The sequence below is a fragment of the Pezoporus wallicus genome, unplaced genomic scaffold, assembly GCF_028554395.1.
Source record: "Pezoporus wallicus isolate ANWC-B61680 ecotype Strahan unplaced genomic scaffold, APGP_CSIRO_Pwel_v1 contig_5785, whole genome shotgun sequence".
Classification (NCBI taxonomy): domain Eukaryota; kingdom Metazoa; phylum Chordata; class Aves; order Psittaciformes; family Psittacidae; genus Pezoporus; species Pezoporus wallicus.
The window spans coordinates 3074393-3101788 of NW_026641150.1; the positions used below are offsets into that span (position 1 = coordinate 3074393).

At 42.1% G+C, this 27396-nt stretch overlaps 1 protein-coding gene across 1 annotated transcript in view; it reads left to right on the plus strand.

Annotated features, from left to right (window-relative positions):
* The first annotated feature begins 9554 nt into the window (after nucleotides 1-9554).
* ST6GAL2 (ST6 beta-galactoside alpha-2,6-sialyltransferase 2) overlaps nucleotides 9555-27396 on the plus strand; it is a 52076-nt gene continuing 34234 nt past the window's right edge. The window contains exon 1 of the mRNA XM_057422229.1: nucleotides 9555-9764. The gene's annotated coding sequence lies outside the window, so the exon portion shown is untranslated. The remainder of the gene's footprint in view (nucleotides 9765-27396) is intronic.

Below are 27396 nucleotides of genomic sequence, written 5' to 3' on the forward strand. Positions count from 1 at the left end.
CTTTAGAACAAAGCTTTGCCTTGTCTTGCTTTGCCTTGCCTTGTCCTGCCTTACCTTGCCTTGCCTTTTCCTGCCTTACCTTGCCTTCCCTTGTCCTCCCTTCCCTTCTAGCCAGTCTTTCAGCTCTCAGTTCCCAGGGTTTTTCCTCTTTCTATAAATGGTTTGTGAATGATCCCAACCTTAGTAACACTTCCCACTGACTTAACCTGTTCAGACTCTCATAAGAGACTCAAGTAACTGTCCTGTTATTTAAGGTATATCAGTTACTAGCCCAACAGGATTTCCATATAATGGAGAAACACAGATGTTCAGCAGTTCCCCCTTATTAGGTGTGTGTCACTGCTCCTTTACTCTTTCTCTGGTGGGCAGATGGGCCAAATGTTCCAAGGGCTGCAATTTGATATAGATATGTATTCACAGTCCCTGATTAGAAACAGAATAAACTTTATATGGAGGCCCCAAACCATTGTTTGTTGCAAATTTCCCAGATGTTACGATTCAAATGCTTTCATGACGCAGGGAAAAAGGGCACTTTCCCTACAGTCAGAGGAACTCAAAGCTTTCCAATTATGGTCACACACTCAGTCTTATTAGCAGAAAATTTAATTTGCCTTAATCAGACTGAGGTGGGTAGAGCGCGAAATTAGCCTGACTTTCATTTTGCATCATACGGTAAACCAACTTGGTGAAATCACTGTAGAAATTGGAGCTGTGAATGATGGATGAGATGAAAAAAAAACACCCAACAAAACCAACTAGAGAATAAACAGTGCTGTGTAATCGTCACTCTACTAAAAGGGACACAATATTCAATTCAGCTGTTTGGAGAAACACTTTATTTCCCTGGCAAATCAAAGGGCACGTTGCCTTTAGCTGCACCCATATTTTGACACTGAAGCTGAGAACAGAGTTCAGACCCAAATACTTGTCTTCAGCATCCCTTCTATTCTGAGAGCTATATATGCTCGGTCAATCTTGCCAACAATTTTTCAAACTCTTATTTTGCCAGAAAATTACAATTTAATGAAATTAGAAACACATCAGTTTCAATGAAATTTCCATTCACAGTTCAAGACTTGTTCAAAATCCAGAGGGAAAAAGAAGCATTTACTAGAGGTAAGCCAGAAGCCATGGAGTGGACAATTTGGAAATGAGTTTCAAAGGTCTGCTCCAAGCAAGGAAGAGTAAGAACATACACGTGGAATCTTTCCCATCTCAGAGAAGTACAGTGATCACTAGCTCTTGTGGAAGGGTGCTTTCCCTTGAACTCGTTCAAAGGGCTTCTGTTTCACTTCAATGAAGAACCAAGTCTTGACATTTTCTTTTTATTTTCTTCTCTTTTTTCAAAACAGAACACTATTTTCCGGACAAGGCTAACATTAATTCCCTTTTCCAATTCTCTGCCACCTTTCCTGTGTGGCTAAAATAAATGTTTGGGAGATATAAGCTGCCCTTTACACTGGAACCACAACTGCCTCCACCTGAGCCATTTCCTTATAAATAACAGGAAAAATAAAACAATGCTTCTCAAACATTGGCCTCCAACTTTTTCAATAAGATTTTAACACTTTTTCCCACCCCTTGTCACAAGCAGAGAGATTTCAGTCTCAGAGCAAACTGCAAATTTGAGAAGGGTACTGGCACAGCAAGAAAGCTGCAAAAAAGATTGGAAGATAAAAGGGACAGGTTTGGAGCAGGGGAGAAAAAAAGAAAGTAATCCATTTCCTTCAACAAGAGCACAGGAAAGTGAGAAACTGTAAAATTCATTTCTGTGCAGCAAGACCTGGGTGATTGGGCAACTTCAGCTGGGGCAGGAGTATTGGGAAAAGGGGTATGTGCTTACAGCCATGGTCAAAGGTGCCCAAATGCCACCTGTCTCCTGACAACAGGACAATCCTTTTCCTGTTTCTACCCAGTGCTAGATATAGGAACAGAATGTTCCCTGCACAACATCGTCTTAAATTGGGGTGGGGTTTTTTGTTGGTTTTTTTGTTTGTTTGTTTGTTTTGTTAGTTTTTCTGGGCTTTTTTTTTGGGGGGGGAAGTAAATTTTATCACCAAGTGAGAAACACTGCTTACTGTTTACTATCTTTAAACTGCAAAATGTGCTGGAAAATAAAGACTTTAATTTAAGTTGTCTTTTCGATGCCTGTTCCTTGCACAAAAGTGACACCATTTCAAAACACAGTTTTTCTTGTATGCCCCTATTTACATTCCCATTTATTTCATATAATAGCTTCTCTTTAACCAATTTCAGCAACATATTTAAGATCTTTGCAGATGCAACTGCAACACATTCAAGACCCTTGCGAAGTAGAATAAAGTTGTATGGTATCTTCTGTAACTCCAAAAAGGTGAGGAACACAAAATCAACCAGTCTAAAAGTTGTTTTCTCAGATTAATGTCAGAACTCCTGCCTTTATTATTAAACAAACCAGGTAATGTGTAATGTTTGCACTGTAAAGTTCTGATCTGAAAATACCAAAGCAAGATAGGAACAGGTTTTGCCAACTCTTCCTGTTAACAGTGGAAGGTAAAAATGCCCGTCTCACTTTGTGACACTAATTAGCTAAAACCCCCATACTTTAATTTTGGTTTTAACTGTGTTTAAAAAATTGATTTCCATAATCGAAGTACCATACATAGCTTGTATGTATGCAAATAGCCATTAAACCACAACACTGTTCATAATTCTGTATTTGTCCTAAGGTGTTTGGAAAGTATGCACGGTGAGAACAGCTTTGCTTCACTGATCTATCTACACTCCCCTGAAGCAGAGATTGAGTCAGGGGGATTACGCTATGTACAGCAGAAAGCGAGGCAGCATTTCCCAGTCCAGCTACAAAGTTATCTGAAAATACTGTTTTACCGACGACTAGCTCTGGAGCAATGAATAACCACCAATCAAGCTACTCTTAGGAAAGCTCCCCTGCATTTTAAATCAACAAGAAAATTATGACGCATTTTCAAAGTATAAAGCATTTCCTGTCAGAAAACTAACTTTCTTCAGTGGCTCCTAATCAGGTGAAACAGTTTATGTGACTTTTGCAAAGACTCAGTCCTGCTTCAGGCTACTAATCTTGCTCTAAATGATGCCCGATTCAGGAGCCATTTCTCTGCTTGAGAGAACATTTCACATTGCCCTTTAACAGCAAGTGCCTGTGTTTAGTGCCCAGACAACGCTAGAGGAACACTTGGGGTGGGAGCAGGCACTGAGGACTAATTTCTGAGTTTTTCAGTCAAACGGTATCAGGGTTTTTTTTTGGCTTTGTTTGGGGTTTTTTTGACCTTTCAGTTACATCCAATAAACTCTTAATCTACAGAGGTGGCAGCTGGTCATAGTGATCAAGACAGCCTGAAGGCTCTTCTACCTCCCTTCAGGTGCAGCGGCTCTAAATCACAGAATCACAGAACCATAGAGTGGTTTCATCTGGAAAGTATCTTAAAGATCGTCTAGTTTCAACCCCCCCTGCCATGGGCAGGGACACCTTCCACTAGACCAGGTTGTCCCAAGCCTCATCCAACCTGGCCTTGAACACTGCCAGGGATGGGGCAAACGCAACTCCTCTGGGCAACCTGTGCCAGTGTTTCACCACTCTCACAGAAAATAATTTCTTCCTAATATCTAATTGAAATCTATCCTCTTCCAGTTTAAAGTCATTCCCTCTTGTGCTGTCACTACATGCCCTTGTAAAAATTCCCTCTCCAGATTTCTTGTAGCCCCTTTAGGTACTGGAAGGCTGCTATAAGGTTCCCCTGGAGCCTTCTCCTCTCCAAGCTGAACAATCCCAACTCTCTCAGCCTGTCTTCACAGCAGACATCAACGTTCCCAGTGGTCAGCTGGTGGTCATAAAAGGGGAAGCACTGGCAAAACAGCAGAAGCCCCTCCTTGTCCATGCAGGTGCACAACTTGCCACGGTGCCATGTGCTGCCTGGCCTGAAGGGATTACCAATTCTGGCCTTGCATGCTGCCCTGGCCTCTCTGCACAGGCTGGGCTACCTCTGAGCAGGCATGCACTGCAGCAGGCAGGCTAGGCAAAAAGGGCTATCTGCCTGCAAGGGTTTCAGGGATTAAATATATATTTGCTTCCCTGCTGATAACTGTACCTTGAGAAAACTGTCATTCCAAAACCAGTTTTTTTCTCCATTCTCCTGTCTTGATGATTCAGCAGATGTGGCAGTTCTTATTTTTTTCTTCGAAAACTTGCTACATAAAAATGTGTTTATTTCAGTTAACCTTTCCAGCCAAAGAGCCAGCCTACTGCAGCTCATCAATAATGCCTCTATAAATCACAACCACATACAGTGCAGGCAGAGATTAATTCTAAGTAACTCTGTGTACAAAATTTGCTCAAAACCTCATCTATCTCTAGAAGTTTATTTACATGTACAGAATATCCAGGTTTTGGATTCCAGTCAAGTTTGGCACTGACTTATTTTTAATAAAAATTGCCTAAAAGCTGCAAATTACTTTAGCACACTCAACTTCCATTGAAAGGAAGTTCACAAGGAGTCAAGGCACATAGCACCCAATAAGTGCTGAGAAAAGTAATAAATAACAGTGCAAAAGGGACAGGAACTGTCAGAGCTTCAGCAGAAAAGTGGATGAGACCATTGTTTGAATTCATCAAAGCAGCCAGCCTTTGGGAATGTTTTACTGCCCATGTCCTTACGATGCTACAGTCTTTTGCTTGTGAAGGCTTTGCAATCTCATTAATGTGAAGGACAGAGATTTACAATGTTTGTGACTTTAACTGTGTGACTGCCTCTAATGTCTGTGCAGTGCCACAAAAACACTGGCTGGAGGATGTCAACAGAGGTTGGTGGGAGGGAGCACCACGGGGGACAGAAGGGAGCTCCTTGCCCTGCTCACATCGAAGTCCCCATCCTGTTACTCATTTATTTTACAGATGCAACTGAAGTTATCTTTTTTCAAAGCTAGAGGATGGCTTGGGCAGTAATGTAACAACTGGCAGAAAATCCAAGCTGAAGATAGCTCGGGCTTTGTCTTTTCATTTCAGCTCTTTACTGTTTCTCATGAATCTGGCTCCTTGACAAGAAGTCACAGAGGTGATATGCATGTGCAAGCAAGTAAACGGACAGGTGATTTTGAGGTGACTGAAAGTCCATGTGGATATGGGAGTCCATGCAGACATGGGAGTCCATGCTTCTTTCCTAAGAAGCAGGAAATAAGAGGGAGAGTAAAGTAAAGAATAGGCTGTGACTCTGCTTACTGCCTTCCACATCTAAGCCAGCACTGAAGAATCATTTATTAATACAGGTCAGGTCAGTAAGTTAGCACTTTCCCTCAAGAGCAGAAAAAAATAGAAATTGTCCCCTCTTATCTTTGAGTCTCAGAGCTGCTTCAGAGACATCGCAACTCATGCTTTGTGGCAGGCTCTGTATTCACATCCATTGCATTTCCTACCGCACCTTACCAAGACGCAATGAACACGTGTCTGCAACAGGGCTGGCATTTCAGACACATGTGCAACAGGATACACATTTCTTCTAGAGAGGACCTATGCCATGCCGGCAAACATCCTCCCCTTCTGTTTTTTCCCATTTGTCCTGTGCAAACAAAAGGAGTCCTTAGAAAAGCCTTGTACACATACCAGTACCTGTGAGCCAGGATGTAATAAGCCCTGTGAGCCCAGGCAAATGTACATACACATCTGAAACTAAACCACCTCACCACTGAGTCAGGAAGGATTTCATCAGGATGTTTCTGAAAGGCAAAGAAACAGCTTGCGTTGGAGAGAAGGCAATTCTGCCAATCACCTGCCACGAGACAATACGAGAAAAAGAAACCAGGCCACTCTCTCTCCTAAGGGAGAGCTCGTAATTGAGGTCTGTAGTCTCTGATCCTAAATCCACATCCGCATCTGAACAACTGCAATGCCAGAACGCGTCTGAGGTCCTCAGGAGCCCACAACAGTATCTCCAGCTTATTAAAAACCTTCTTGACCATTAGAAACAAAAGGCAGGTCAGCACTAACGAGAAACATGGCATGTGATGACTGCAGGTCCCTCTGGGTGCAGCAGGATGGGAATGCCTGACCAGAACAGCCTTAGCCAGAGGCAGCACTACTTGAAGAGCTAGGAGATTCACCACCTCTGAGACTGCTGAAGGGAACAGGCTGCAAGGTGCTCCTTCCTTCCCTGCCCCAACCAGGGAAGGCATGCACCCCCAAGCTGTTGGAGGGTTTGCAGAAAGAGAGCAGTAACTCACCCAATGTATTCGCATGAGGGCTAATGACAGAAAACTATCCTGGGGGATCATGAGAAGTGGGAGATGAACAATCTGTGGGTACCCAGTGCTTACTCACTAATGTAACCTTAAAAGCGCATCTCTTGTTCAAAACCAGAATAGTTCTGAAATAAAACTGATTGCAGTTACTTGGATGAAACTCAGCTTTGGTAAAGTCAATGGAAAAAAAAAACAACCCTTTACATCATTGGAGCCACATTAGCCAAGGATGTATTTTGAAAAAGTTGAATGAGTTTGTGCTTGGGCTTTAAGGATCTTTGTGTATTGTATCCTGCCAGCTTAAATGATGACTACAAAGATCTGTTATAAAACTTTTTTCCAGGAGAGGTGAAAGCTTTCTCTGTGTCACCATTTTTAATATACCATGACTCTTGCTCATAGTAAATTATGTTATTTATCCTCTTTATTTATATGCACTGCTCTAACACTGTAACAAAACAAAGTGATAGATGCATCTGTACTGCTCGTCAAACTCAATAACAAGGCAACAGCAACTGTGTGTAACTTTACCCTACTGTTACCAATTTATATAAAAGACAAATCCTTCAAGCTGTGAACCTGTGAAAGTAAATTCTTTACCATTCCGGACTTGCCAGCAATTACTCTCCTCTGATCTCAAACCCTTCCCCAGGCTGCTCTGACACCATGGGGCCTGATGCTGAACTTACTGACCTTAAACCAATTCACTTTCCTGTTTTCCGGGAAAGCTGTTCTTTATTACACCATTGAAATTGAAGACAGAATCAGGCCAATGGTCAGAAATATAGGATGCTGAGCTCTTCCATTTTGGAATTCAGTCTAAGCCAAATGCAGAATGTCAAAGGCAGAAACAAACCAATAGGTTTGCAGACTCACTCCACCTGCCTTCTGCAGATAAATTTGACATTTAGATGTGTAGGGACTACTCCCACTGCAGTCAATAAAAATTGTGCTCAACCAGCATTACTTGTTACCAGCCTAACTGCCTGTCCTGGAAGTCTTTTGCTGAAAGAGAAGGAAGTCTTTGGGCAACAAGCTCTCCCGATTCTGTGCCATCACCTCCCTTGCAACATTCAGTTAATTTATGCTATTCATTTACGTTGTATTCTGAACTGAAATTCTATTTCACTGGTATATTAAAAATGAGCCTACTAAAGAACAGCACAGCTTAAAATTGTAACAGATGGAGAAGTCTGTAGAGTTCTACAAATTTAGATTCCTATTTTTAAAATAATTAAATAAATTAAATGATTGAGTAAGCACTATCTACTTTTCACTTTGTTTTATTAAAACACATGCTTATGGTTTATTGTATGAGCCAGCACAACATTTTATAGACAGATGCAGCGAGCCTGAGGAAAAAAAAAAAAATACTGGGAAAATATCTATCCCTTAATTGCTAATTATGTTTATAAATTCAGATTTTTGAATGAATGCTATACAGGGCTATCCCTCTAGCAGCAGTGTGCCCATAGAACCAATCTGCAGATATATCTACGTCGCAGTCCTTTTAAATGGGTTTTTTACTGCCTTTATTACATGCATGTAAGACAGCCCATTTTCATCACACCATATCATATTGATGAATGAGGGGTTTTATATTTTGGGAGAAATTAGCTCTAGGTTTGAAATGTTTTTCACAATGTCCTAGGTTGGGGGAGAAAAAAACAAACAACACTACAAAAAAACACCCCCAAACCAAAACCCAACACATTTTTATTCATCACTTGCTTTGCAATTCATGAAACTTCTCAGTAAAATAGCATAAGTAAGTGGCTGAACTTCACTGGCATTTACAATCTTTATTTGCTTTTGGCATGGAGTTTTATTTCAACAACAATCACTTTTAAAACTGTTAACCTGTTCTTGACTGTGTTTTGTCTTTCACCCCTTTGTGATGTTACTTCTTCATTTAGCGAATTACATCTTTTTTTACTTTAGTACTAACTGGGTTGATTCCAACACTAGTTCCAGAGCTTTGAAGGCATGCCTTTTTTCAGGCATGGTGTTCCGATCGTCTCCCACCTTACAAATATGGGCATGAAGAAGCTACCGCCTCTGATGCATTTACACAGATGCTTATCTTAGAGCATAGATTCAGCACAATAAAGGGCATCCACCATTGTGCTGATTATTTGTAAGCAAAGACTTACTCGGACTATTTGCAAAGTAAGCCACTACTCAGTCTGAACAAAGATATTAAATATGCTTTAAGGTATTTTTAGCTGTTCAGCAAGCAGGGAAAGGTTAGCGAGGATTGCGCTGCAAAAACTCCTCTGTTGCTGGATATCCACTGGAAGTACCACTGGAAGGGCGGTGATGGTCCAACGGCGGGAGGGAGCACTCGCCGTGGCTCCTTCAGCATCTCTTTGATCTCCCCTCTCCTTTGTGCTCCCTGATCTACAGCATTAGGTTTTCTACCCGTTCTGCGAGTGAGTTAATGTGTTTCTTCTCAGGGCACCTTTAAGCTTAAAATATTTCCTTAATTAACGGAGCCTAATCTTAAAGAGCCGAAGCTAGCTGCGCCGCTTCCACGCCGCATGGGTACCAGAGCCCCACCACCCCGGCTCACAGAAGGGGCGAGGGCTGGACCATGCCTTCAACTTTCCGCACCGGACACAGGGAGACCTCCTTTGCCTGGACAGCCCCACTGGGATCTCGGTGCTGGAGCTCGGCAGCTGCCGTGGTGCCACAGCCCCGAGGCGCTTTCCGTGCTCGGCAAGCTGGGGGAGGCAGTCAAACCGACTGCCGAGCCGGCCCCCGCCTGTTCACCTCCCACCCTTTCCTGCCTCCCGCTCTCAACTCTTCCAGCGCAGCCCCGCGAAGGTGCAGCGCAGCCACCATACCAGCGCGGCGCGGCGCCCCCATCCTCGGTCCTGCCCCGTCCCCGACCAGCTCGGGAAGGATGCGGCGCTGCCCCCAGCCCCTGCCCCTGCGGAAAAGGAAGGTGCGGCGCTACCCCCAGCGCCGGGGCTGCCCCCTCCCTCCGCAGCGCCCGCCCCTCCCGCTGCTGCCCTCCGTGAACAATGAGCCGGGACGGTGCGGCACGACCCTGGGGCAGCCCCCGGCATGCCCGAAGCCAGCCCAAGGCAGGCGGCACCCTCCGCCGGGCAGGCAGCGGACCCTCTCGCCCCGCCACCGTAGCGCCCAGCTCCGCCCGCGCGGTAACGAGGCGGGAGCGCCACCATCCCGGGAGGGGCCGGGCGGCGGCTCCCGGTTGGGGGGGGGGGGCGGCTCCCGTGGGGCGGGGGGCGGTGCCGTGCCGTGCCGCGCCGCTGCGAGCCGCGAGCCGCCTGTGTCACCTCTCGGCGCTGGTGCCGCCGCTGCGATCCGGCGGGATCCGGGGTGCCGCCCGCCCCCGGCGGCTGCCCGCGCCCTGCGCTTTGTGCGAGCGGCGGCCAGCAGCATGCGGGGGGAGAGGCACCGCGTGGGGAGCGGCGAGGCGGAGCGCCCGCGCCGCCCCGGCTGCTGCACCTCGGGGGGCAGGCCCCCCAGAGAGCCCTGAGCGCCCCGCGGTACGTAGGGGGCACCCCCGGGAGGAAGGCGCTGTGATTTATTTTGGGGGTGAGAGGGGGTGTTAAAGGGGGCGGGTTTGTGCGGCGTTTGCAGGGAGGAAAATCCTATACGTGAAGCCATATGGATTCTCAGCGGCATAGCTTAGTGGCTTCTTGGCTTAACAGTTTTCGGGCGGGGAGTGTGTGCAGGGTGTGTTTTTAGTAGGGTTCGCCGGCTCAAGAGAGCTTGAATAGATGTGTTTAGAGAAGCAGCGCTTTCCAGGAATTTAAATGAGACCTTTTTTTTGTGGTTGCTTTTCAAGGCTATTCTATTAGTTCTATATTTGCTTTTGCAGATTGCGCTTATAAATAGTCGTGCTAGCATGTAAAAATCGATGTTCTCAAAGGAAGAAAAAGGAAGGTCTGTGCGAATTTACCTCTAATAAGCGGTGTGGATCACTTTTGTGGTCTCCTGATGTATTTCCTCGGGAACATGAGCATCTCTAATACTCAACTACCATTTGTAGTTGGTTTTGTCATGGCAGTGTGTTTCACTTGGCACTAGAAGAAATTCTGAGTAGGTTACTCGTTCAACTAATTTAGTTGTTAACTGTTGGAGTAAGATTTAGCTATTTCTTCATGCGGAGAGAAATGTGAAGTGGTAGGCAGGAGGCAGCAGCAGCCAACCTCAAGGTTAAGGTTTTTGCTTCTTTTTCAATCTGATTTTCCTTTTTCAGTCTTGTGAACTTTCTGAACTTTAACCTTTTTGCAATGAAACTTTACAGGCGTGGTGTCTGCATCCAGGTAATTTTCATACATGCATGCGTTTTTATGTCTTTTCTTGTTTGGAAAACTTATGCAAAAGTAATTCAGCTGGTTTTGATAGTGTGGGGCTTTTGGGTTAGGGAAAGAATTACCGCATTTTTTCCATTTAAAGATGAAGCTATTGCAGGGTTTTTTTAGCAGGGGGTTTTATTACTATTTTAAATTTGAAGTGGAGTTTGGAGGTATTCTTCCTTTATATGTGCTTTCCGACTAAAGTGCTGTTTGACTGGAAATCCTGCGGTGGTTGCATACTGGGTTTGTGTGGGTCTTGCAAAGACCAAAAGCTGCACTATTGGGAAGAGATGTGCTATTTTCTTTTTCTGAATGAGAAGCTGTGACAGAGGGTCTGGAGGTGAGGTCCTGCCTGTGTGTTCAGACCCCAACATACTCGCACTAGTTTCTGCAGCTGACCACAAAGGAGCGTCTTGGCAGACACCTCTGCCGAAGCAGTCAGGGCTCGCCTTGCCATTTGCTGTGGAAGTGCTGGATTTGAGATCTTGTAAGTGAACTATCTCTGGGCAGAAATCTTCTGTGATGGAGTTTAGGACCTCCACAGCTCCTGGTGTGGTAGTCAGAGAACTCTGTTTCTTTCTTCTGTGGTTCATCTGGGGGATGAGAACAGGATTTCCCAGCATTGTCCACACTGTGCATTCATAGTTGGAGGATGTATGCAGAATGTTGGAGGTTTGTTGCAAAGTTGCAAACCTCTGCATCTATGTTTTGTGATGTATTTTCTATTGAGGAAAGGAAAAGAAAGACCAATAGGGAAGGTATTATAAAAACTTTATAAAAGGAGCTTAAGGGGATGTTAGGATTGCATATGTAAATGTCCAAGTGGAAAGATGTTATGGATAAAGTTACATGTTTACCTTATCTCTGTCTTTCTTTGGAAATGATTGTTATATGCCCTCTTAGATGAAACAGAGTTGTGTGTAAATAAAACTTGGAGGTACAATTTCCTGACTTAAAATTACAAAAGCAAAATAGAAAATAATTGTAATCCTGTAGAATTTGATTTTTTTTTCTGTTTCAGATTCGTGAGATGAGATAAACCAGCATCCTGTTGATAGCATCCTAATGCTTGCATTGTGAATTAATGCGGTGTATGCTAGTTACTGTGTATTCTAGTGGAGCATGCTGGATTTTATATAAGTTATTGGAATGCCATTGGGCCATCAGAAATTGTGTGCAAATCTGTCTTCAGTAATCTTTGGCTTGTGTTTTGGGAACTTCTCTGTATTTCCTACAGTATTGACTAGTGGTCCACAGAGAATTACGTGGGCAAATGGTGCTGGCTCGTTTTCGATGTATTTAACTACTAACGGCATTAAAAGAAGCCAACATACATTAAATACCTCTCTGATATTAATTATCTTGATGAGAAATGGCTGCAAATACTATTAAAATTGCAGATGTATACACACGCTGTGTGATCAGTGTGAAGGCAAACCCAGGGAGCAGGGTCAATGGGAAATCTGTTGATCTGTGAAGGTCTGCTGAAATGCTGTTGCTGCTACAAAAAAATGAGATGCCCCTGTGACACCGTAACTTTGGAACAAAGACATAGGGACTTTGTTCAAGGAATGGAAAATCTGACTTTGCTGCTGCTTTCGTAGTGCAAAAATCATTTTTGTCAAATGAGGCTGCTGACTTCCCTCAGAGTAAAGGTTTACAACCCTTAAATAGCTCTTCCTGACACTAAGCAGTATCCCTTTCATGTGATTGACTTGTGTTAGAAAGGCTGACTAGTAACATTGGTACTGATGAATGAAATTTACAACATCAGATACTTTCTTTAAATTATTTCCCATTGTTGTTAGTTATTAGCAAACATCAGGCTGCCATACTTGAATATAATTAATGCAGTAAATGGTTTATTAGACACCATCTGAACTTTTGTCTTGTTTAATTATAGAAGCTTAGTGCAGTGGTCTGTGTACAATATTCAGCCCAAATAATTGCTTTCAGATTTCTATCTGACCATGGCTATTTTTGGAGCAGCTGCATGCATGGCTTTTCCCTGAACTTTGCACTTTTTAGGCTCTCATTTGCAGTAGTGCCAACTACGTTTCCATTTTGCATAACTAAAAACAGTTGGGTTATGATTTTGTTGGTTGTAATTCAGAGCGGTTCTTCTGCATGCCATTCATATGGTAATATGTTTTGATGTTTCTTAAAACTCTATCATATTCATATTTAGGTATCCACCAAACTATGACACAAATGGGAAAGCCACAATTTATTTTTTTTTCCTGAAAGTTTTTAAACTGTTACTGAAGTTAAGGGTATTTCTTCAGTGACATTGTGTGTTTTGAAAATGACTTTAAGAATGTAAAAGTAGTGGCATGGGATAAAATCTGCACCAGAAAGAATTTATAATGAAGGGATCAAACACAGCAAGCACTTCTTCGTGTGTTTAAACATGGAGAATGGATATTCATTCTACCCGTAAATAGAACTCATGGTGTCACATTTAGGGTGCAGGATCATGTGAAAAGCTGACTACAACTATCATATTGTACCTGAGAAGAATGTTAAAAAAATGATATTTATTACTGCTTTTATGAATATTTTGTATTTCAGACCCAGTCTTTTCTATGGTGCAGCCATAGAAAACTGATTCCCTTGGTCAGTAACATTTCTGAGAAAAGCAATTTTGCAATGGATTCCAGATTTCTTTTTATCTGGTCTGAAATTTTTGCATACACTAGAAACAGTGCATCAGTAGTTGGACTTGAGGGCAAAGTATGCCAAAATCATTATGTTTGTTGTATGCATTTTTCAGAGATTGTCTCTTTCCAGGAGGATAAATGCTTGAAGGGTTAAATGTCAGGGAGCTGTTACCAGTGTTCTTGATGAGGGTCCTTGACCTTGGGAGCTTGCTCCTGTCAGAGCCTCTTGGTCTACAGGCCTTCAAAGCCTTCTTTGACACCAGTCACTTTGGAGAGGCCAAATCTTCCACACAGCTGAAGACAGCCAGAGGTTTGGGGAGAACTGGGGAAGTGAAGCAGAGCTGGGCACTGGGATGTGGTGCCCTAGAATGCTTTTACGTGTCATTGGAGATATTACTGTACAGCTGGTTTTGTGTGTTGTTGCATTGTGCCTTCTGGAAAGTTGCACTTCAGAAATCTAAATGTAAATGAAAAGTAAATGTTACTCATTGCATAGCTCTGTGATTGTCATCTGAGTAGGATTCACTGCAGGTTTTGTATAATCCCCTGTTTATTGTATTAAATTGTATAAATGCTATCCGAGAATAGGGTGTTTTATCACTAGGGTTGTGACGTGACTGCAAGTGCTATCTGGGAACTGACCACGAGAACTGTGAGAACTAAACAGCTGTTAACCATGGAAAGGAATGTTTCTTCTTCACTTGTGATGCGTATGTGGGTGGAAGATATGTGGCTGACCAGATGCAGAGGACTTAGTGAGAAGTGAATCCATTATGTCATTGATGGAGCCAGAGGTCTGGAGGGTGTAATATTTGATGAATCTTTCTTTTAAAGTAGCTCTTAATAGAATCTTCATTTTAAAGTTGCTCTACTCTACTAAGTTCTGTCTTTAATTCTGGTAGTGGAGTTACCTTTCAGTCTATCATTGGAAGGACTACTTTTGGTCTGGTCGCTGTCCTGTCTCTCCATCAGCAAAGGCTCTGATCCAGTCTCTATGAATTGACAAGTGTCTTCTGTCTATGAATTTCTGTTTGAGGGACAGGACTTCAGTAAATACTTTCTATATATAAATGTATAAAAACGTAGAGAGATGTTCTACAGTCATGGTCCAAAATGCTGTCTTTGCATAACCAATTAGTGCAGAATTTGGCATTCTTTTATGAGGCTGATTCCTAGATAAGAAGATGCTAGTTCAAAGTGCTGCTTCAATACAATGCAAATCTGAAAAATGTTGTAGGTATTTTATGATTCACTACTCAGAGCAGGAGGCGTTTGGCTCTGGTCTGGCAATGGGATATTGGGCCATTCACCTTTATGTGGTGGCAGAGGATGGAGGTCAGGTAACAAATGAAAGCTGTTACCATCTGATGGCTGTTTAGTCACCTGTGAAATGCAGTTTCCAATAGACAGGTTTGCACATCATAGGAGCAGCCACCACAATTAGATGAGCAGAGCCAGCCCCCTTTTCAAAAGACTTGTTAGGGTGGCTGACAGGTACATTATGCCTCATCTTAGCCTTCAAATTGATCCAGACAGTTGAGTTTTTCCAAACATAGCATACAGTCCTATGGTTGCTAATTGTGCTCTGCTTGCTTGTGGAGAAGACCATGTTTTACTGTTGGAGCTCTTGGCCTGTCTCTTTCCTAGAAAGGCTTCATCTATGAAAGCAGGAAAAAAAGTAGAGCTTACAGCAGCATCCGTGAGGTCCTGACTCTGTGTCAATAAGTTGCTTGCAAAATGTTTAAAGGCTTCATTGGGTTTAGGATTTCATCCTGTGGAAGCATTATAGAGGGCACCCTCTATCTCCCAGTGAAGCTAATCATGTACAGACTTGACAGTAGTTACTGACAAATTGGCTGAGGGCACTGATTAATTTTAACAAATGAGTTTTCTTTGAATGCAAGCTCACACATGCCAATTATAACAGTATTTCTGTGATAAAATTAGGGATTTTTTTTTTTTTTTCTTTAAGCTTCATATCTGCTGGTTATTTTTTCTAGCATCTTAAAACATCTTACATTTTGTGGGGGGTGTCATTTTGGGGAGAAGAAAAACCCAAACCAGACATGCTCTTTCACCCCCTAAATGCCCTAAATACTAATGAAATATTCAAAGTGGTTGTGAAATTCCATTCTAGTGGTTAAGGAGTATTTAATGTATTGTATCATACAGGCTGGAAGGCCTCTTGTGTCTTCAGTGAACTACACGCCTGATACCTAGTCCCATAAAATCAGTGAAAAGTCTTGTGCTGTCTTTAAGTGGGCTTTGGATGTAGACCTCTGTGAGTCCTAGTTTCTATTCTAGCTGCAGACTCCTTTCCACAGGAGACAATAAACTTTGTGTGGTAGGAAACAAAGCTCCTAGCAAACATACATGAGTGTTGGGTTGTATTTTGGTGTATTGAAGGAACTGGCTTTAAAAGAAAGCCTGCTTGGGCTAAATATATCATGAGGTATTACAGAGGAAGCATTAAGAATAAAAGGAGTGCAGGAATTTTTTGAAGAAAACAGTGTACACTATGTAATTTCTTCTCTTCCCCCCCTCCACCCAACCAGTGGTGCTAGCATAGAAATTACATTATAGCTGCATAGACAAGAAGCCTTATTTCTTAAGAACACAATGTGGTTTATAGGAAAGTCAAGCAGTGACATACTTACAGATATTTAACTTGTATATAGCCTTACAGATGGGTGTAAAGCTGTGATCTAACTACCTTGACTCCACCACATACAGCTGAAGGGTGCAGAATACCAAGGGTGGCTCTACACTGACTGATGAGTTTGCATGACTAGTGGTGCGGTGTTGACATTTTCTTTGTAATATGCCACCTTTTTTTGGAAGCTTCTCATTCACCCATAAAACACATTTTGATTTAAAGCACAGTTAAATGGTCTACCTAGCAGAAGGAGAGGTCTTCTAAGTATAAAAATGATTGCTTTGACAAAATGGAGAATAATGTGGCATTAACAAAGAGAATTCACTTTTCTCTCTCTCTTTTTTTTGTTGTTTTGTTTAACATACATAACTCTCAGTACCCTTAGATTTAAAAGATGTTTAGAAAAAGACATTTATAAAAATGGAAGTCCCTTAAAGATTGTTTCTTTCATTATCTCGACAAACCTTGAAGAGTAGTTTCTGTATCTGCATGTTTCAAAAACAGTTCTTAGGGGTTTTATTACGTGCTGAAACACATGTTTATAAAAAAGACTATAACGTGGTGGAAAAAGTGTCTTACAATAATAAACCTGTCGATGGGCCATGTGCTGCCATCAGTATGTTTGAAAAAAAAAAAATCTTCTACAAGTGTTAAGTAAGTTTACAGCCTGAGTGTTAAGTTAGGGTCAGACTGTGACTGCCCCTCTGTGGATTGAGAGGGGGAGGGAGGTGCACACAGATCCTCCTCATGCTCTTTTCATTAGCTTATGAGGCAGCGGCAGGATGGAGAGGGTAGCACGCCTTCCCAAAGGGAAGATGAGCAGGAAGATGAGGCAGGAGAGCCACGGCATGGGAGACCACGAGACGTCCTCCTCTGGCAGCTTTCCTTGGTGCTCCACAGGTTTGTGCCCACCTGGCACAAGGCTGTGTATTTTGTAAAACTAGGATGAGCTTTGTGTGGTCTCTCCTGAGAAGAGCAAACCTCTGAGGTAGATTATCTGCTGTTAAAAGGTGACAGAACCGATGTATGAAGCTGGTACAAAAATAAAAGAGCTCTGATAAATATTTAGTTGGGTAAACAATGTGGAAAACATGTCAGTTCTTACTATCTACTACACAGATATAGTTTGTGGATTTTTGGGGGGTTTGGTGCTTGTATCACTGTTTTTTGTTTTTTAAATGTAGGTGATGTGGTAGTTACAAAGTCTCTGGTTTCTGAAGAGCAAAAGTAAGGTGCAGTGGGTCAAAGGATGTATCATTCTTAAAAGGCACTTCTGTGTGGGATCAATGTTTGGTAAATGTGCACACTTTCAAGCCTATTCTACTTCCGTAGCTCCTGTGAATGGGAGTCATGCATGTGTTCATCTCAAATAGGTCTCTGTAACTGAGGCACTTTCTGTGGACAAACATACTTCACTGAGAAGTGTTTTAATGTCCTAATGTTTTCCACCACTGATCAGCTGTACACTGCTTATTTTCCTGGCGGCCTGGCAGGTGAGAGTCATTGTCAAAGGAAGTATCAAAGACTAAGGAGAATTGTTTAATGCAGTTGACCATGCTGAAGGCTTTCTCAAAAGATACATGATCTTGCCGTAGTATCTGTTATCAAAATTGAGACTGGGAGCACAGCAGTCCCCACCATGAGCAAATTCCTTACCCCCAGGCTTTCCAAGATTCATCAAAGCCTTTAGGTTGCTCAGGGGAAATCTACTTCTTGAGGGCTGAGATCTTCCCCCTGGGTTTACCTGACCTGAAGTCTAATGAGATTGTGCCTATGCGTATGAGGCTTCCAGTCTAGAAGAGGGCCTTTACGACCAATGAAGTGGAGCACAGAGAGGTAATAAGCTGCAGTAGCAGCACCCAGACCCCAGCACGGAGTTTGCAATCACAATGAAATGGAAGTGGAAAACAGATTGGATCAGTAATCCATGAAAGAGAAGGTACTTGGGAGTTATGTGGATGTTCCCTGGGAATATTTCTGGGTGCATCGGAGAGTAAGGCTAAATATGGATTGAAGACACAGTAGGGGAGATGACAATAATTCTGGGGAGGAAACCATCTGTGCCTGCTCTATGCTTACCTTTCCAGGAGAGGCACTTTGGTACTGGCAAGGCTTGGAAGCGTCCTGGGACCATTTCTCTCCAGCCTGACGAAATGTCTCCCCACAGAGACTGTAAAAGTCCAGCCAAGTTCTTACACCCAGCTGGACCTGAAGGAAGGGTCCTGGCGTTCAGTGCTGCCTCCTGAGCACAGCTGAAGAGGTGACTGAGGAGCCTGCAGTGGGCCAGGCTGGCTTGCCGGTGGTATATACAAGCCAACATGTGGTGTTAACAACCGCAGAGTTCAGAATTTGCACAAACCCACATTTAGTAATAAAATAGCCTGCAACTAGTCAAAGGCGCCAGCAGTAGCCAAGCAAATTTGGAATGTCTAAGCCAACCATTTTTAAGTTATGAGCCAAAAAAAAATTAGGGAACAGTCCAAGAAATGGAGAACACCTCGCTTTTCTGGAACTCATATCTCCAAGATGCCTTGGCTGATCTACCTCAAACTTTCCAGAGAAGCTTTCCTTGGCACAAGACCATGACTGTGAAATTTCATGTGACTGGATTTTACTTTGTTGAAGTTATGAAGGTTAAAACCGGAGTTTGTTATAGAAAGCTAATCTCTCCATTAGAAATATTTCTGTATTGTTGATACTCATTCCATTGTAATTATTCACTGCTATTTCTTGTTCAGACTGATTTTATTTTTGCTATTTATTTTAGATACTTTTTTTTTCTTTTTAAGGATAAATTCAGAGCACAGCTCGGAGACCGATTTTGCATGGCTCTGTAGGGTATATGTGGTAAGGCAGAAGCATTAGCCCTATTATCGACCGGAGACAAAAGTCGCTGTTGGAGTCCTGCTCTCACCTGACTGTCTCTGGAGAGCTTTTTGGAGCATCTGGTTTGAGACCTCACTGCTTACTGCAGTTTTTCCCTCTGTGATTGGTAGAAGAGAGGATCTCTGTTGGCCTAGTTATACTCTCACCTCCAGGCAAAAAAATTTCTAGTAGTCCATCTTGTCATTCCAGTTCTCCCTAGTGGCAGCACCTGCTGTGGAAAGCCATGAAGGTGGCAGCAGCCTGATAATTGGGACCACTGTTGTCCATATGTGCTCTTGAGCTGCTCTCCATTGTGTCTAAACACCTGTACTGTGAGATGTCTAGGTGCTAAAGTTGTAAGGTTTCAGACAGGCGTTATAAGATCTAAAGAAAGTGACTCTGGGCCTGGAAGTGCTTTTTAGAGTTAAGGGCACCTTACCTGTTACTTAATTCTGTGTAGAAGTGGTACCTGGTTGTGCAACAGCCCTTTCCTCTGCTCCGGGTGCTGTTTTCTGGATGATGTGAAGACCAAAGCATGTCATTGCAGATACTTGCTGTTGGTAGGTGGAGTCACATGACCAAAGGTCTCTAAATATGCTGTCTTTAAAGACATTGGGTTAATTTGACCGAGTCACTTTACAGGCAGAGTGAGCAAGCAGAGCTGGAACAGATGTCAAGCAGCAGTGAGCCCTCACCCTGAGGCAGGGTCTGAGAGTGTTTGAAGTCAGTGTTTAACTGTATTTTTCTTTCTGGGGCTCAGTTTGAAAGCGCCAGGAGAGACTCAGCAGAAGTCAGGAGGTGCTGCTCCTGGAAGAGACAAGGTGCTGTTGATCAGTGTTTGATAGGACTCTCTTTCAGGCAGGATCACTCAGCATCTGCTGAGCTCTGTGCTCCGTGTCTGTTCAAGGGACGGACTTTGTCCTGTTTGCCATCTGTACCGGTATGGGCTATGATCTGTAGGCAAGGGATGTTACTGCTTCTTGCCTAACACACCCCACACCAAACATACGGTTGTCTGCTAAGATAAAGTAGATTATTATGGGTTAATTCCTGAAAGAGGGTGTCTGCAAATAATACCTATCAGAAGGGTTTCTATTTACTCAGGTGTTTTGTTATTAGTAGTACTAAAATGACCAACAGAGCCAGCTAAAAATCAATCTGCTGCTATAAAGGCAGCCAATGAGAAGAGTGCAGGGTGGGTGTAATGTGATCACAGCTACTTAAACTACTGATCAGATATACTGCTACAGTCTGCAAAAGCTGCAAGTGGTGGAGAAACCCTGCTGAAAACTCCTGGACCACGGAATTAAAATAATTAAGCCTTGCAGTCACTGTGTTCTTGCAAGGTAGGCATGAGACAAATAAGGGCCCAGCTAGAGCTCACTGTATATATGTGGAAGTTTGCTTTTGTACTGTGTGACACTGAAGCTCTTTGTTTTCTTTAAACAATAACTAGTTGATGTTGAAAGTGCCAGAAAAGAGGAAATGTCAAGCAAAAAGTATAGACATGGAGATGCATCTTTTGATTCCTGAGCTAGCTTAAGCATCACTGCGCTGTAGTGCTCTGCGTAGACTCCCTGAATGATTTCTTCAGTAAGCAGGACCCCAATGGAGGAGATCACCTCAGAGAACTTCTATCTTCCTGGCATTTCTAGAAATAGTGTGTCTGTGCTCTTCAGACTGCAGAGCTGCAAAGTTTTGAGTTACTACTGGTGCTGCTCAGTCCTGTGCTTGCAGACAAAAGCTTCCAAGGCATCTCATAAACCCGTGCACAAGCTGAGAGAAGGGATAGAAAACTGCATACCCTGTAATACTGCAATATTATAGTATTGTCTGCTGTTGCAGTAACCCCTGCTGTGTTTGGACGGTCTCAGGCATACCAGCACCATGTCTAATCAGTCAAGCAGCCAATAGTAATTCATAGCCTTGACTGCTGAGAAGTTCAGCATGGCTAAGATAGACATCTGATCCAGCTCAAGACAGGAAAGGCATCTTTCTACAGTAGTTTGCTTTTTGATAGTACCACTTTAACCCTATTTCTGAATTGGCTCACTTTCTAAAGAATAGTTCAAAAGTTTAAAATTATCATCCCCCCCCCCCCCCCCAAATCCTTGATATTATTTTCATATTTATTGACTTTTAACATTTTAAGGAAATTAGGCAGGACAATGATACAGCTCTGTAATGACAGTAAAGCTGTTAGATGGACAGTACTGGAGTGTCTCAAGTGCTGAATACACATGTTGAGTATATGGGATAGAGTATGAAGTTTCTCATAACTTACTACTGGATTAAAGTCAGCCTTTTTATGTGTGATTCCCCACCCCCCCAGTTGTTTGGAATCAGCTGTAAGTGTGGTCAGTAACAGCAGAGCAACAAGAGACTTGCTCATTACCCCAGTGTTCAAATTTCCCTGAAAGTAATATTGATACCACATCAGTTCCACTGTGGTTTTGGGATATAAACTGAAATCAAATTTTTCATTCAGATCCACTAAACAAAACAGTTACGTTTTTTCATCTTTGAAATGCAGTCTGTTTTTTAAGCAAAAGATTCTGCTCATTTTCCATCCATCTGAAGGGAGGTTACAAAAGAAGAAAATTGCAAGTCCAGTGTATGAGAAGTACTTGGGAAAATGGTAAGTGACTTGGAAAGAGGCATGCCGAATAAAAGTGTCATCAAGAAAAAGACGGTCAAGGCTTACAGCAGTGGTGACTGGTTCATAGGTCTTGGAGATGATTCAGAATAGGGATGCTCCTTCTTCTGAGGCTTTGGAAGTCAAGAGGTGGTTATAGTGACATGGTGATGCTGGAGGAAACATGACTGTAGTCTGGAGTCATCAGCCACTGGCAGAAATGCTGGAGAAGTAGTAGCTGTAGAGAGAGCACATAGAGTACATAAAGTATGTATTATATTAACAATGTTAGATTTTCCAAGAAAGGCAGTGCTTTTAGAAAGCATCATGAAAAGTGTCATGTACTGAAAGTCTATTTTTTTCCCAATTCTCTGATGCCCAAGCTGAGTGAAATTGATTTTAAACCAGTGTGCCTGTTTCTTACAAGAGTGTGCTTGGAAAAAAAGTGATATATTAGAATTCACATAAACTTGGATTCTCCATCTCCTGGAAAGGGAACTATATATGTTACCCACAGACAGAAATGTAGGCTCCTCTACAGCATGTCCTTGGGCATGTTGTATTTAATTGTCTTGAAAATACATGATTATTCCTCATGCTTGTCCATACTCAGTTTCTTTATGGAGACAGTGACATTTACAGTATCTGAATCTGGAATATTGCTTTTGCCATAGCTTTTGGTAATTATCTGCATTTACTAAAAATAAAACCCTAAATGGAGACCTTGGCAGGGCCATGGTGTTGTAGGTTTAACAGACACAAATTGTTACCTGCATACGGTGATAAAAAACACTTCAGAGAAATCAAGCTTTCCATTTGCTTGATTTGAGCCGTACAGATACTTTTCCTTTATTTTCTCTTCCTTCATGGTATGAAACTGTGTAAGTGTGCTCATTCTTTCATCAAAATTATTCAGACCTGAGGGACACTTGTAATTACAAAATAATTAGTAAATAAGTCAGATAAATACTATCCATTGAGAATTGTGAAAGCACATTGGATAGGAGTGTTAAAGAGCTGTATCAAATTCAAACAAAGCTTAAAAACTTATCAGTATTTAGTATGATAAGCCCATTTCATCATAAATTAGTACACTGTTAGTAATTTCTGCTGCTTTTGGAGCAATCTGAAGAAGAGATTTAGCAATTTCAAAAAGTAGTTAAAATGGAATCATAGAATAGTTAGGGTTGGAAAGGACCTTAAGAGCATCTAGTTCCAGCTGCTCTGCCATGGGCAGGGACACCTCACACCAAACCATGTCACCCAAGGCTCTGTCCAACCTGGCCTTGAACACCACCAGGGATGGGGCATTCACAACTTCCCTGGGCAACCCATTCCAGTGGCTCAACCACACTTACTGTAAAGAATTTCTTCCTTATATCCAATCTAAACTTCCCCTGTTTAAGTTTTAACCCACTGCCCCTTGTCCTATCACTAAAGTCCCTAATGAAGACTCCCTCCCCAGCATCCCTATAGGCCCCCTTCAGATACTGGAAGGCTGCTATGAAGTCTCCATGCAGCCTTCTCTTCTCCAGCCTGAACAGCCCCAACTTTCTCAGCCTATCCTCATATGGGAGGTGCTCCAGTCCCCTGATCATCCTCGTGGCCCTCCTCTGCACTTGTTCCAACAGTTCCATGTCCATAGGGAGAAATCTGTTAAAAGTACAGCATCCCTAGACTAAAATGTGGTGGTATTCAGTGACCTGATTTGCAGCACAAACTTGGGGTGTGCACTGGCAGTTCTGTGTTCATGTGCAAATGCGGTCAGTGGGGTTCTTATCCACAGCTGGACCTCAGGGGGTACTCCTACACCCACCACTAACTTTAAACAGTATTTCTTTTGTTTCTTCTGGAGGAGGACATATTGTCTTGTCTGCATGTGTAAGAAAAGCTCAGTGGTACTCGTTTTCTTACACTGAAGTAGAAAAACCACCGCATTCTTACTGTGGGCAAGCAAAGTGCGAGGTATGAGATATGTTTGAATAAATGTGATTTTTAAGTAGACCAGTTTACTGCTGCCTGTAAATTCATCTGAAAATCTTTGCATTCCTCTACTTAAATGTCACTTCAGGATTGTGGGATGCTATGGGATTCTGCTGTAGTTTTCTACACAGGGGTGGGAGAATAGAAATACACTGAGCTGTGCCATTCTTCCCTGGAAATAGCGTAGTGTCTCTCATGACTTTCCAGGGTCTGTTAGAGGTAGTGTCAGATTTCATATTTGGGGTTTTCATATCATGCAATTCACTGTAGTTGCTAGAAGTACTATGAAATTGTGTAATGCCGTAAGATAAAGTACAGGTTACAATGAATTAAGGAAGTACACTATTTCTGTATAGAGTTCCTTCTGCATTATTGGATTGGTAAATGTTTTTTAATCAGTTCACCAAGCTGGGTTTGGCAAAATTGAAAATTCAGTAGTTATCCTACTTGAGGCAGATTTCTTACCGGTGAGTGTGGAGTTCCACCAGCACTTTGCTATACCTCCTCATGTCCAAATACAGATTCACAAGAATTTGACTCTTTTACCACAGCAGAGCAGGCACAATAGAATGTTTTGCATAGATGCTGAAGAATCTGAGTTTGGAGTAGTCTGAACACAGGTGAACACTAGAACAAGAGTCTCATCACTGCTTGGCATTGTTTATGGTTGCCACTGGTATAACTTTTTATGTTTTTACACCCATATTTAGCATGAACTCCAATGTGTTTTTTCTTCAGCAGTTAAAAAAACCCAGGCTGATGAAAGTAGGAAAATTTTGCTTTGCTTGCAGTCATCCTGTGTGTATAGTATACCCTATACCTGCTATGGCAGTTTTAACTGTTAGTATGACATCTCTACTAACATATGCTGACTAGATTTACTGATGCAAATCAGGATATAAGAGAAAGAATCATGAAAATGTTAGAAATGTTAAGCATTAGTTTTTAGATTGCACTAAATGGTTTGGGATTTTTGTTATTTTTCATTTGTTTAGGGTCTGAACAGCTTCAAGGCAGGACTAAAACCCATCAACAGAATAGGTTTGACACGGATTGAATGTTGCTAAGGAATCATCTATGTTAAAACAAAGATTTCTTTTTCAGAACAGTCTCTTTTTATGTTGGCAGAGAAGACCTTCTTCTGATTGATTTAGGGCACTGAATTGGCTTTTCTTTATTACTTGGCCTCCTCCTTTAGCACTTAAAAGCTGCAGACGTGGATTGGAGCTGTATTATGCTAGGCAAGGGGCAAAAACACATAAAAGTCTCCATCCTCACAAACCTTTTTGTCTCCAAATGGTTGGCTTGAGCATTGCCAATAGCCTTCCTAAATGGCAGATGGTGCCATGGTGAGGAAAAACTCACTGTTTTATAGGAAGGTCACAAACCTGAAGGGAGGCATGCGATGTCTCAGAAGCTTCTCGGGAAAGCAAGCAGGCAGGTATGCTAGGGGAGCATGGACAAACCCCAGCTACTCCTTGCCAAAGCTGAGAGAGGGTCTGTTCCTGTGGGTGCCTGTGTGCAGCAAGGGAAGGGAAGAGAGGGAGAAGGAGAGTTTCAGAGATGTCTGACATCTTACTGGGAGGATGGCTATCCTCTGTGCCAGGCAAGAAATTCACTTCATCTGCATCTTCTAAGCAGATGCATCTGCATTTCCTAAGCAGAGCATGCAAAACATAGGCAGTGGGATTGCACATCCTGGCTACTTATAGACAGTCATAGGAGGAGGGCTTTGTTTACTGAAATCAGTGATAATTTCAAAGGCCTAACTGTTGACTGAAGACAAAAAAAAGAAAAAAAAAAGACATAGCCAGCATCTGAAATACTAACAAATATTTTAATGAAAATGTTGAGAATTCCACTTGTTGAAGAACTGAAGGAATATATTACGTGTATTCTGATAGCTTCAGACTTCAAAGACAATATTTAAATGAAGACTTTCCTCTGTAAAGGCATGTCAGCAACCTCTGCCAAGTATCTTTCTTAGTAAGAAAAGCATTTACTCTTTCACAGATTAATCCGTAGTGTCCCGTGGATCTCAGAATGCAAGGTTTTAGATTTCGTTGTCTTTTATGATGGTGAAAATTAGCATCCAATGGTAATTTCACTGTTGTATCCAGTGAGGATGTGCTCAGAATTGTGTTTTGTTCTCTTTTATGACACAAACAACTAATGAAAATAATTTTGCAAACTAGGCAGCTCTGTCTTGCCTCTCAATTACCTCAGTTTCTCACTGTTTAAATGGTGTCAGAGCTTTCAGAGATTGTTTTTTTCTGCTACTTTTCACCTTGCGAAGTCATTTATACTTGTAGGGAGTGAACTGCAAGAGCTGAGAGAGAAGACTTGTGTGCGCTGCACATGGGCGGCAATGACTACACAAAGGAGAAAACTATGGAGAATCCAACCAACAACCTTGATTTAATTGTCACTATTACTCATATTGGTTTCATGATGGTAGTTCTTAGAAATCCTGATTCTCTGCAAAATTTCTAGACAGGTAGGATTCAGGTTTCAATATTTCTTGTCAGGTTACAAACAGCTGTATCCCCCACAGAAGAGATTTCTGTTCCTCTGGTCATAGTTCAAACTAATACTGCCCTGAGCCATGCATAAACCAGTGCCAGAATGGAGGAAAGAGAGAGAGAGAAAGAAAAAGAACTTAAATAGTAATACCACTTTATTTTGCTTTATGAAGCCAAACAAAACATCCCAGCTAGTGTAGGTTGGTTTACCATCAGCATAGTCATGTTAAGTATTAAAATGTACAAAAAAGGCAGAAAAAATTGTTCCAGTCCAGGAAACTTGTGGATTGTATTTGTAATGTAACAAGGGCTAAACTGACTTCATCCTTCAATTTGGCAAGCCATCTTCCAGAGCGAAACTTTCATTCAAGCTTTTAGCATAGAGCGAATAAGCCTATAGAAGGCATGTTTTTTTCTGTGTATGTGTATCAGTATATAGAAATGAGACATTGGCAATGGTAATTTTCTCAATGCTCTCTTACAATCACGTTGCTAACATAAACAAATAGAAATTGGCACTGAGCCAGAGCTGAGAAACAAGGAACGATATATTTACTCTTGTTCTTTTTTTAGAGTTTTAAAACAAGAGCTTGCTTGCTTTTTGGAACAAATGTAAAAAGACAAACTACAGTCTAATAAGAAAGTTAGTAATAGAAAGCAAAGCAAACCACAGTGCCTATAGGACTTGCTTTGTTGGAACATGCAATATAAACATACTCTGCGGATATAAAATTTAGTGCTGCTTTGTGATATGGATAATCAGTATATCTCAGAAACGTTGTTGCTTTAGAGTAGAAAACCAAAATTCTCCAACCATTTCTGCCTGGAAGACTGTGAATTTGGGCAAGTTTTTTGTGATAGGATTGAAACAGACCTTTTTGTAACTGTGCTCTCTGTTCATGCGCATGTTAGTATAAACGCTCCCTTCTCTCAGGAAGCAATTCAGATTGCCCTTTTTCTGTGCAATTACTGCTGTGTTAAGTTCAAGTAATATAGCATCTAAAATCATTTATGGAGCAAAGAAAAGAAGCTTTTTATTCTAACCTTGCCAAGAGCAGAAATAAAATGAGCTGTTGTGCTGAAAGTGTAGAACTGCATGGAGATTTGTAACGTTCTATTTCTCGTGGCTTAGTCTTGTGTGCAGTCTGAGATTTGTGTGATTTAATGAGACTGTGATTTGTTTATCCTGTCAAGCTTTAAATAAAAAACCCTCAAAGCACTTCCTTCCTTTTTTGAATTACGTGTTTTTGCAAGTATGGTATCAAAAGCTGTCCCTTAAAAAGAGGGGGGGACCTAAATACAGTTATGTATGTTGGCTGGGTATTTTTTTCCCTTATGCTTTATTAGACTTTGGGTAGACTATCTATTTCTCTGCACGTCTGTCTTGTTTTGAGGCATTAAGAGATTTCTGCCATCATGTTCAGTTACACATGACACCAGAACACAGGCATATACTTCTCCTGAACTGTGCTTTTGCAGGGGGAAGGGGATTAAA